Source organism: Amblyomma mixtum, chromosome 10, assembly GCF_055824585.1.
Source record: "Amblyomma mixtum isolate Tamu chromosome 10, ASM5582458v1, whole genome shotgun sequence".
In the NCBI taxonomy this organism is placed as follows: Eukaryota; Metazoa; Arthropoda; class Arachnida; order Ixodida; family Ixodidae; genus Amblyomma; species Amblyomma mixtum.
Window position 1 is genome coordinate 68,662,998 of NC_143021.1, and position 11,880 is coordinate 68,674,877.

Consider the following 11,880-nt stretch of genomic DNA (forward strand, 5'->3'; position numbering starts at 1 on the left):
TCCTTTCAATCTTGTGAATATCTACCAGCAGCCAAGGGTCCCAGACACAACAAGCATATTCAAGTACTGGTCTAATGTTAGTTTTATACAGGAGCTCTTTGGCTCCTGTATAAAGGAGCTCTTATAAAGGAGCTCGTATGAAGGAGCTCTTTGACTCCTCTTTCGCTCCTGTCTTTTAGCAACCTCGAAGGACTCAAGTTGGACGGCAAAGTCCACCCGGTACGGGCGTATACCCCGCTCCCCACAAGCACACTCAGAGGAGTCATGCACGGACTCCGGTCCACCGAAACCCAAGAATCACTCATGGCATCTCTGTGGGTGAGAGACACAAGGATCGAAATCCTACACGCGCGGATCCTCGGTTCCTCCACAACAGCTCTTCTCGCTTTCTCGTGACCATGTCTGCCTCGAACGATCTACCAAGGAGGAGCGGAGTTTCTGTGCCATCCGTATCGACCGGCGCGGCAGTTCTGCTCGGCGTGCATGCAGCCAGGCCACCGACCCGACGTATGCCCCAACCCCACAACCAAGGTGTGTCGTCTCTGCGGAGCCAGCGACCCACCTGCGAGACACAAATGCCAACCCAAATACTGCCTCTGCGGGGACCAGCACGAAACCGGCGCGAGAGGATGCCCGCGACGCCTGAAAGCCGTGCGCCAACCTCCCGTCTCCTCCAAGACAGTCAACCCAGGCCAGGGCCGGAAGTCCCGCAAGGATGGGGTGCCGGGAATCCACAAAAGCCGCTGGTTCTCCTCAGACGACGAGAGCATGACCAGCCACGGCAGAAGCGGGCGAGCCAGTCTGGGAGCCGTTCCCGATCAAAGACCCCGGTGCCGCCCCTGGCCCCACCGAAGCCGGCGCCGAGGAAAAACAAGCCGTCACCGCCGACGACGACGAAACAGGTGAGCTGGGCAGAGAAGGTTGTGGCCTCGCCTCCTCCCTCGTTCACTGACTCCCGAACTGCTAAACTACAGGCCCAAATCGCGACCCAGGAAACCCGCCTAGAAACACATGAAAAGCTTTTAGTGGATATCAACGCGAAACTAGATCGCCTCCTTGCGCGAAAAGAATCCCCAGCCCCTAATCCGACGTACGTCACACAGGAGCAGCTCTCCCAATTTGCGGAGCGTCTTGACCAAGCAATTCAAACCGAGGTAACCTCACAGCTCACGCACCTCCTTGAGACCAAAATCGAACCGCGCCTTGCTCGTATAGAAGCGCAGATTGAACACATTCTCAGGATACAAACGCAAAACGCGGCAGATATGCAGTCCCTCCGGTCTACGCAGCGAAAGCGTACCGCCTCGAGCGACTCGGGCCCCACCCGAAATAGGAGTCGTGCACAATCGACCAGCAGTGAGGCGGGCGTTTTCATTGCCCCGCAGGTCCACCAATATGGCCCCACACTCCAGACAGCCACCCACCGAACACGTCGAAATTTGGCAATGGAACTGCAGGGGGTTCCGACGAAAGTTAGGTCTCCTAAAGCAATTCATTGCTAAAGCTCCTATCAGACCCTATTTGATATGCCTGCAAGAGGTCAAGGCTGACAGAGCCCCCTCCGTGCCGGGATACTATGCGGTCGTTCACCCCCTCATGCCGACGGTTGCAACGCTGGTTGCAAAGGATGTGACCGTTGTCGAACACACGTTATCTGTGCCGGATGTAGAGCACTTAGCGGTCGAAATAGTGCCAAATAAGCGTGGCCGAAAAAGCACATTCGTCGTAAATATGTACAAAGCACCGACCCCAGCGAGAGCTGACTTCACAGATTTCTTAACGGCGGCAGTGCAAAAGACGCAAAACAACCAACTTGTCGTAGTCGGCGATTTTAACGCCCCGCACAGAGACTGGGGATACCGCATCAACTCGGCAAGAGGAGCCTCGGTGGCTAGGGCGATAACAATACTCGGCCTCGAACTCCTCACTAACCAAGACTATCCGACGAGAGTGGGAAACAGCGTCACGAGAGACACTTGTCCGGACCTGAACCTCGTCAAAAATGTCACCCATGTTACGTGGACGAATCTCGGAGAAACACTAGGAAGTGATCACTGCATCCTCAGCACCTCGCTCACATCGACGAAAATTCGCAGAAACCTTGGCCCGGCACAGCTAACCGACTGGACTAAATTCAGAGAGTCACAAATTTCAGAAGGCGCCATCGAGTCCCTCTCGGATTGGTGCGATGCCATAAGACAGGCGCACGCTTCCGCCACCGAGATAGTACAGCGTACGCCGGAATCGCCGGAAATCATTCGGCACCTGCTCAAGCTATGGCAGCAACGAACCAAACTAGTGCGACGGTGGAAGCGCCAACGCCTGAATCGTCCCCTAAAGAAACTCATCGCAACCCTCACGGAGGAGGCCCAAACGTATGCCCTACAGCTATCTCAAAGGAATTGGCAACAGTTCTGCGAGTCGCTGAGAGGCACGCTAGGAACGTCGCGTACTTGGACGATTTTGCGTAACCTAATCGATCCCACGAAGTCCAAGACTGAATCAACTCGCACGTTAAAGCGCATTGCTCATCTGTTTCCGGGAGACGATGCAGCGCTGCTCCGAGCCTTGGAAAACAGATACATCGGCACAACGCCGACACCACCGAGCACGGTCGAGTACCGAGGAAATCCTAATTCGGCCCTAGATGCTCCCATCACAACGGCGGAAGTCTACGCTGCGGCCCGTTCGTGCATCCGGAATACAGCGGCGGGAGCGGACCGGATCAACAACGCAATGATCCGGAACCTCAGCAACGCTAGAATTCGAGACCTGACAAAATACATCAATGATTCGCTCTGGGAGAAGAACGTCATCCCGGATGAATGGAAACATGCGGAGGTGATCGCAATCCCCAAACCGGGGAAACAACCTACAATTGAAGCCCTCCGACCCATCTCGCTTACATCGTGCCTCGGCAAGCTGTACGAACGAGTAGTGCGAACAAGACTCCAAAACTACTTAGAAGAAAACAACCTTTTCCACCCATCGATGCTGGGATTCCGGGCGGGTCTCTCTACCCAAGACGCCTTCCTCCTTCTGCATAACGAGGTCCTGGTCGGCATCCCGAGAGAATCCGAACACGTCGTCATGGCTCTCGATCTCAAGGGAGCTTTCGACAACGTCTCGCATGACGCTATCCTGAACGAACTGAATAACCTCCACTGTGGTGAACGGGTATTCAAATACATCAAGAATTTCCTCTCGAACCGCACGGCCACCATTGGCATAGGCGAAACGCGCTTCGACATCAAGAGCATGCCCAACAAGGGCACGCCTCAGGGATCCATCATCTCCCTTCTCCTATTTAACGTCGCCATGATTGGAGTGGCAAAGGCCCTGCAAGAAGTTCCCGACATTGGATTCACTCTGTACGCGGACGATATCACCATCTGGACCACCAAAGGCTCTTTGGCGGAGAAGGAACAAGCGCTACAAGTGGCGGCTACATGCGTCGAAAGAGAAGCGATATGCCGCGGCCTGCGATGTGCCCCTGAAAAATCAGAAATAATCAGAGTCAAGGGGTTTGCGTACAAATCCCAAGACACCCCGATCAACGTCCTACTTCATAGTACCCTGGTTAAGGAAACTTCTCTAGTCCGCATACTCGGTCTCTGGATACAAAGCGACCGCAAAGCCACACACACCTTCAAGCTACTGTCCCACGCCACCCAGCAAATCGCCCGAATGATACGCCGGGTGGCCAGGAACAGAAAGGGCATGCGAGAAGAAGACACAATAAGACTGGTGCAGGCGCTTGTCCTCAGCCGCATCTCTTGCGGTCTTCCGTATCACGCTCTTCTCAGACAAGACTTCAAGAAGGCGGACGCGCTGATCCGCACGGCATACAAACACGCCCTCGGACTACCCCCGTATACGACCAACACCAAACTCGAAGCACTGGGACTTCACAACACCTTCGACAAAATCAGAGACTCTCTCCTCCTCGCACAGCGAGAGCGACTCCTTCGCACGGAAACCGGCAGGCAGATACTCATTAGAATCGGCTTCCCGGCCGATCTCCATGTCATCGCGTCGACGGAAAACCTTTCACCCAAGTACCGCAATAGGGTCCACGTCAACCCACTACCCAAGAACGCTCGCACAACGAGGGCCGACGCAACGCACGAACCGACGACTTAAAGCGCACAGTCGCCCGCAGCTCCAAGACTCTATACGTAGACGCCGCCCTACACAGAGACGCCACGCGCGCCACGGCAGTGGTGGTGGACTCGACATTTCAAGAAGTGGCCAGCGTTTCCCTGAGGCACTGCACGGTCACCGAAGCTGAAACGGCCGCGATAGCGCTCGCCGTCCAGTATGCAGATACGCACGGCAAAGAAGTGAAGATTGTGTCGGACTCCCAGGCGGCATGTCGACTTCTTCTCGCAGGAAGAATCCCCAAAAAGTTGACCATATTTGCAACGACTTCCCCTGTACACAATTCCGAACTCCGACACGAAATCACATGGGTTCCGGGGCACTCGGGGCTCGAGGAAAACGAGGCCGCGGACCTGTCAGCTCGAGGGCACACCAACCGAGCGACTGACACCCCCGACCAGGACACCACCACCCCCGAAATCCCCACTGCCTACAGTGCACGGCTCCAATACTTTAGAACGCTTCGCCAGCAGTACCCCCCACCGCATAAAAGGCTAAATGCTCAGGAGGCGCGCGAATGGAGGCAACTCCAGACCGACACCGTTCCTAATCCATATAAGTACCACATTATTTTCCCGGGCCGTTACGAAGGCTCCTGCCCGTGGTGCGAAGAACATCCCACAACATACCACATTACAAGTGGGTGCGTTGGGCCAAAACCATTGGAACTAAAATTCCCTAGAACAATGGAGCAGTGGGAGGCCACTCTGCTGAGCTCGGACCTTGCCATTCAGCAACAGCTGATCAAACAAGCCTGGGCGGCACCGATAGCCACTGGGGTCCTGAAATGAGGACACCACCCGTTCTGTAACCTTTCATTTTCTTACTTTCTTTTACTTTTCTCAATAAATGTTTTCAACCACCGACGTGCTACGGCGTATCACCCGCAGACAAACGTGTTGGTAGAGCGACTCAACCGCACACTAGCCGACATGCTATCAATGTACGTTGACGTCGAGCATCGAACTTGGGACGCCATTCTGCCGTACGTAACGTTTGCGTACAACACCGCCCTGCAGGAAACAACCCGACTGACCCCCTTTCAGCTTGTCTTCGGTCGCCAGGTGACCACTCGGCAGTCGGCTCTCGGCCGTTAAAAGAGGAGGTCGCTTGTACTGTGAACCCCTGTCGAAACGTCTCGTCACGCAGAATCGTCGAGCGTTTACTTCATCAGCGATACGCGATCAAATTTTGAGTAAATATTGGTAAAACGGGCAAACAGACTCACAACAAGATTAAGGAGGCCTACGGTGACGCTTCTATGGGTAGATCAGGTGTTTTTGATAGGCACAAGCTTTTCCGAGAAGGTAAGGAAACAGTGGAGGAAGACGACCGCTTCAGACGCCCTTCGAGCAGCAAGACCAACGAAAATGTGTAGCGAGGGAAACATTTACTTAGCAGTGATCTATCAGAATGATTGCTGATGACTTGAGCATTCCTCAAACCCAACAATACTTTGATTTGAGCTAGTTGGTTGTAGCATGACATGTTTACGCAAAAGGCGTACTGGCGCTAAAAAACGAAGACAACACACACAACAGGACAGGACTGGCGCCAACTTCCAACTAGTTTATTCACAGAAAAAAACCACTTAAGAACCACACTGCATGCAAAAAGATACAGACAAACCAGAAACAAGGGGTGATTTAACAAAGATGCACGTGCCATCTGTGTCATTGTCAGAAGAAGAGATTAGGTTTCTGAGTGGGTCTCTTGCAGCGTTATAATCATTCCTTTTGGTCCGTTTGGCACGTGCATCTTTGTTAAATCACCCCTTGTTTCTGGTTTGTCTGTATCTTTTTGCATGCAGTGTGGTTCTTAAGTGGTTTTTTTCTGTGAATAAACTAGTTGGAAGTTGGCGCCAGTCCTGTCCTGTTGTGTGTGTTGTCTTCGTTTTTTAGCGCCAGTACGCCTTTTGCGTAAACATGTCTCAAACCCAAGTTTTTGGGATCGTGACAGAAAACTTACCCATGAGGAAAGCGTGCGCGAGGTTGGTGCCGGGAGTATTGTCAGAGGAGGAAAAGGCCCACCGGTAGGATCTTCTTCGTCATCTGAATGAGGACCCAGATTTTTTGTCCCGCACAAGGCGGCAACGCTGTCTCAGCCCCCCTACAGCCTCGACTTGGCCCTGCCAGACTTTTTTCTATTCCCGAGAATAAAATCGACGCTCGAGGGGAAACATCACGGATCGGTAGAGGTGGTTCAGCAGGCCGTGACGAGGGAGCTAAACAGCATTCCGGTCCAGGCGTTCCTGGAGGCGTACGAAAATTGTAAAACTCATTAGCAGCAGTGAGTAGGTGCGGAAGGGTGCTACCTTGAAAAATTGTAATCGTTTGTACTATTCTCTTGAATAAGTTTTGTTTAAAAAAATGAGTCCTACTACTTTCTGAACAGACCATGTATGCAGTTGCTCCCGCCCCGACAGCTTGTTCATCGCGCCGGTCGCACCGAACTGAAGTCGTACACGTTGTTCGCATGAAGCCTTACCACGACCGGCTACCTGACTGAACTGCGGCTCACTGCAGCTGTGTTCTCCCCTTTCGGTGACTTTTCTCTCCTAGCCACATCGTGTCGATGCTGCAGAAGAGGGGGGCAGTGATACATGCATTCGAAGAGACAGAAGTAGTGCATGCACGAGAAGAGAAAGAAGTTAGTTGGCTCACGCTCGCGCGCTTGGCCACTGAGGGACCGCCGCTGTTTTGTCGTCTCAGCTCCGGTGTTCTATTTCGTGTTGCACGCTACAATATCACACATCCTGCCTAAATCAATACCCAGGTCCCATGCGAGTCTATTGTTAAGCTCGAATATGGCGAACCAAGAGTTGTGCTTCATTCCACACTGCTCTCGTCGCACCCGAGTGCACCTGACCCCCATCTGTTTGAATTTTTGTTTGACTTCAGTGGTCTCCGGCCTCTTTCAAAGAATGCCCTCCCACAAAAATTTTCTGTATTGACCAATTATTACTGGAGATATAGCTATCACAATCAAGAAATTTCGCTGTCTTTTGTTTTGGTTCCAGCAACTGAAAAGTGCAGTATTATCAAAGCACGCACACATACACTGCAAGCTATGAAAAGATGGAAGTACAGGTGTGTTTTTCTTGCATTCCTACACTACCATTTAGAGGAACACACAATATAAATTTGAGTTGCCCTGGATCACGTTATATTCTCAGAGATCACTCTCATTCAAAATGTGATCTTTTATCAGCTAGAAAACACCAAAAAACGATGTACAGATGTTGCCACTAGCGGCCCAATTTATCCAGAGTACTTGTTTGTTTGTAATCTCTGAACATCTTCAGGGGACCTTTAATGTTATGGCTGTCACTGAAGGAATGAAGCTGCCTGAATAGTAATTGCCCGGCAAATTTGTTGCTTGTGAATGTACTCTGCTTCTGCCACCTTGCCAGTGTCTGTGGCACAAGAGTTTCATTGTCTCGCCTTCGCTATTATGTGAAACAACGAAGTAGTAACGTTACTACTAATATTAAATATTATTAAGCTGTATCTTTAAACATACCCTCCCATCCTCTGCTAATGTGCACACTTGTGTGCCTTACCTGGTGGGGCCTTCCTCCTGGCTACCCAAGCCCTCTGTGAAGTCCACACGAGCCAGGGCTCCAGGAATGGGGCTCGGTGGAGGCTCAGAGGTGGCTGTAGGCGGAGAGGACGGAGCTGAGAACACTTCAGCCAAAGGGGCATCTATTGCAGGCGCCCAGGTAGCAGCTGCCGATGTAGCAGCCGCTGATGTAGCAGCCGTCGATGAAGAAGCTGCTGATGCCGCAGGTGCCGGTGCCGCAGGTGCAAAAGAAGCAGATGCCGCAGGTGCAGATGCAGCAGAGGCAAATGCAGCACGGGCAGGTGCAGCACTAGCAGGTGCAGCACTGGCAGATGCAGCAGCCAGGGCCGCGGAAGGTGTAGACGCAGCAGGCAGTGCTGCAAAGGGTGGCCCAGATATAGGCCAATGAAAAAAACTTCACCAACCTTCATGGTTTCTTGTAACGCGAAATTTGAGCACAGCCTAATTTCTTATACATTGAGGCAGAAAACAGACAATACTTGAGCTACCCTCAAGAGTACAATGTGAAGCACTCCCGCTTTATCCAGTGCAAGGCCTCTAAACTACCACACTCAAAGAACGCTCCTCAGCGGGGCAGAGTGGAGCAGTACAACCCTTGCCTGGCTGCGGCGTTCTCTACTGTGTTTACTGCTCTTTGCAAGAATGCGTTCCAAGTTGGTCGCCTCGGTGCTTCAAAGAGAAATGTTGAAGCCACAGAGGACGAGTCTTTGTTAGGAGCGGGCCGCGAGGCACATGTCCCGTGTATTCATAATATTGTGTGCCGGTTCCCACGGTAAACGCCTCGCACTCCACAAACAGCCCTCATACACGCTCATGCATGGGCTGGTTGACATTTGGACTGCAGATTCATGCCCGAGTGAAGTTGAGACGCAGTTTTGTGGTAGATGTTACACTGATTCCAACATAATCAGCCATGCACCTGTGCGAAAAGTGCCTCCAAAATAAGCTCCACTACAACCTTATCCCCCGTTATTCCTTCCCATAGCTGGGGATTTTATGCGGCATGGCTCACTGCTGTGCCAAAAAATCTATCAGTTCGTGTCCCACAAGAAACTGCATGTTTAGATATGGCTTTGTCAGGAATTTATTATTTTTTTCCAACACCTGAACTAATGAATTTTAAGATCTGACATTAATGGAAAGCTTGGTCTTATTGAACAAGCCAACATGACTGAGTGAACTACTAGCGTGTTGACTTTGTGAACAAATAAAAAATTGTGATTTATGGCTTAGCCACAATTTACAATTAATCCATGTCCCGAAGCGACACACAGGCTATGAGGGACACCGCAGTGGAGGGCTTCGGAATAACTTTGACCACATGGGGTTTTTAATATGCAGACGTTGCAGAGTACACGGACCCTTTTTGTGTTCTGCCTCCTTAAAAACGCCGCAACCACGGCCAGGATTGAACAGAGGTGTTCTGGCTAAGCAGCCGAGTGCCCTGACCACTCAGCCACCGAAGCAGGTACAACGATTATTGGTATGGTGTTTTAAAGCAAGGGAAGAGAGTAAAAGAGTAACACAAAAAGATTTGTCAGCAGTCATGGCTAGGTTAAATCCTTCGAAGTGAGAGCAAGTTCCTCTTCAGTCCGCAGATTCCAATATGCACCGTAAGCTATTCCCCCCTCCCACCCCAACACACACACACTTCCTTCTTAAACGACCCAAAAAATTTTCCCAGGTTATGTGACCTGAAAACATTTAATCAATATGCTTGCACAGCAGGAAATATAGAAAAAAAAACTCATTATAAGGAGTGTACCATCAGCTGAGAGGAAGCGCAAGAGCTGATGCTGCAGCTTGATGTTCAGCTGGCGCAGCTCCTGGTTTTCTTTCCTCAGCTTCTGCACCTCTTTCTCTGCTGCTGTCTCCGTGCCACTGGCCATAAGGTCGTCCGTTGCGGCCTGTCGTGCGAGCATCCGCAACTTTTGGATGTTTAGAACCTGCAGTAGTTAACTCAGTGTCAAAACACGTATTTACCCATGTTGTCTTTGACATTATAAAAAAATTAAATTTCTTTGTATGCAAACTGCAGAAATGCTTGCATGTAACACAACGCTACTGAAAACGTATTAAACATCACATTTCTTTACAAGATTCGGGTTTAAATTGCCAATACATACTTTATCCCGTGCCAGCTCTGTTGGACGTTTTGGGGGGCGCGCGACTACTCCACGATGCCTGTGACCAGAAATATAGTGATCCATTTCTTCTGTGGATTCTGGGAAGAGAAGAAATCTCTTTTAGGAGTGTGTTCGCACAATTTTCTATACATTGATTTTAATGATAAAATACAAGATAATGTTTCCTGCACCAAGCTTTTTCAAGCAGCTTCTATTCTAAATTATTTAATTGACAGTGCCTATGTGGCCATCAGCCAGAATTCCCCCAACACTCACCAGAGACTGGCTGCTCAATTGAGTAATCTGTCCTCTTTTTTTTTCTTTTTTTTAGAATGAATCATTTCCGCCACTGTTCAGCAGCAGTAACAATCATTGCTATATGAAAGTGCAGCCCCAGGTTTTTGCTTTATGGGGGTTCAACGTCCCAAAGGGACTCAGGCTATGAGGGATACCGCAGTGAACGGCTTCAGAAATTTCGACCTCCTAGGGTTCTTTAATGTGCACTGACCGCACAGTATACGGTGCCTCTAGAATTTTGCATTCATGTCAAGTTTTCAAGAAACAATGCAGAATCGACACTTCCTACCTTGTGTGGCGTGAGAACCTCTGTCACATTTGGCAGCTTTCTCGGCTACAGAGGACTTCACAGTTTAATATTCAATACACGTAGCTAGGACGTGGTCATCAACTAAGCTGTAACCAAGAGCAGTGAAGTATACGTTTTAAGCTTCCGAACTAGTCCCAAGTGATACACACAACACCCCCCCCCCCCCCCCCCCCAAAAAAAAAAAAGCAACGGGTTCACCCTGGGAACACTAGCCACTCATCCCTTGTACATAAGACAGTTCATTACTACAACTGAAGGGTGCCTAGAGGGGCACCACTGGAAAAAAAAAAAGAAAAACGTATTTACGAGGCCCAGTTGATGGAGGTGCCGGGAGAATTTCAGCCGGGCGACTCTACCATCTACCGGAAACAGCCAGATTAGTTTCGTCACATCCATCAACATGCAACATGCTGCAAACAGGACGGAATTCGCAAACCTGCAAGTTGAACGTGAGAACTGCACAAGAACGGTGCGCGTTACGAAAGACAGAAAAGCTCAAGAACACATTCCTAAGCCCTGACAAGCAAATTCGAGTGCTGTACCGCCGTCAGCACACTTAACAGGAACGCTCAATTGCGCGTCCTGCACTGATATTACAGCCTCTGAGCGCTGGGCGCAGAGTCCAAGACCATACTGCACGGTATGTTTGCGGACGTTGGAGACAGCTCGTGACCTGCTTCCACTTTAATTTTGTCTCAGACGCAGCGGCAGACGCACAGCGGCACTAACGTCAGCGAAAAACAATCGCTCAACCGTTCGTGCTAAGCGTGCTCACGGCGGTACATACATTCAGGCTGAATGAAGTTTCAATATCAATCAACACCCTACGCGTAAATTAAAGGCACTGGAAATACACGGGTAGCTACAGCTGCCGCAAAGTAGAAATTACAAAAGTACTCAGACAGTAATAAAGGTGTTCTTACCTGTCATCTGAAGGATTTCTGCGTCGTAATACCCGCCCTTTGTTTTTTCGTCCCCCTCCCATTACAACTGGTAGATATGTCCCGCCGCAAAATCATTCGTGCTCTCTGGGTGAAAACCTTTTACGAGAACAGACGAAGTCACTTTTTTGACGTTGTCCAGCAGAAACTTAACGTATACGTAAAAAACCATTGCACTGCTGATGCACACTCGTGAGCAAGGCAAGCGTCACCAGCCTCGAGTAGTAAGAACAAACTCTCTATATATGATAATTTGACAACGTAATGGAGTCTTGTAAAAAAAATTGCATGCAGATGAGACTGCACACAGCTTTAGCGCGTTGCTCTGAAACAGATTGAGTTATTATCTGTATTATATGTTGCAAATGTAGTAGTTAACTTTGTAAGCGCCACTGTCTTTTTTGCTAGATTGTAGCGTTTGCCTTGCTGGGAGAGGCGGGCACGCATTGAAGCACGCTATAAA

At 50.2% G+C, this 11,880-nt stretch overlaps 1 pseudogene; it reads right to left on the reverse strand.

The window, feature by feature from the left end:
* Window positions 1-4,517: 4,517 nt before the first annotated feature.
* Window positions 4,518-11,108, reverse strand: LOC149326038 (uncharacterized; annotated as a pseudogene).
* Window positions 11,109-11,880: the final 772 nt, after the last annotated feature.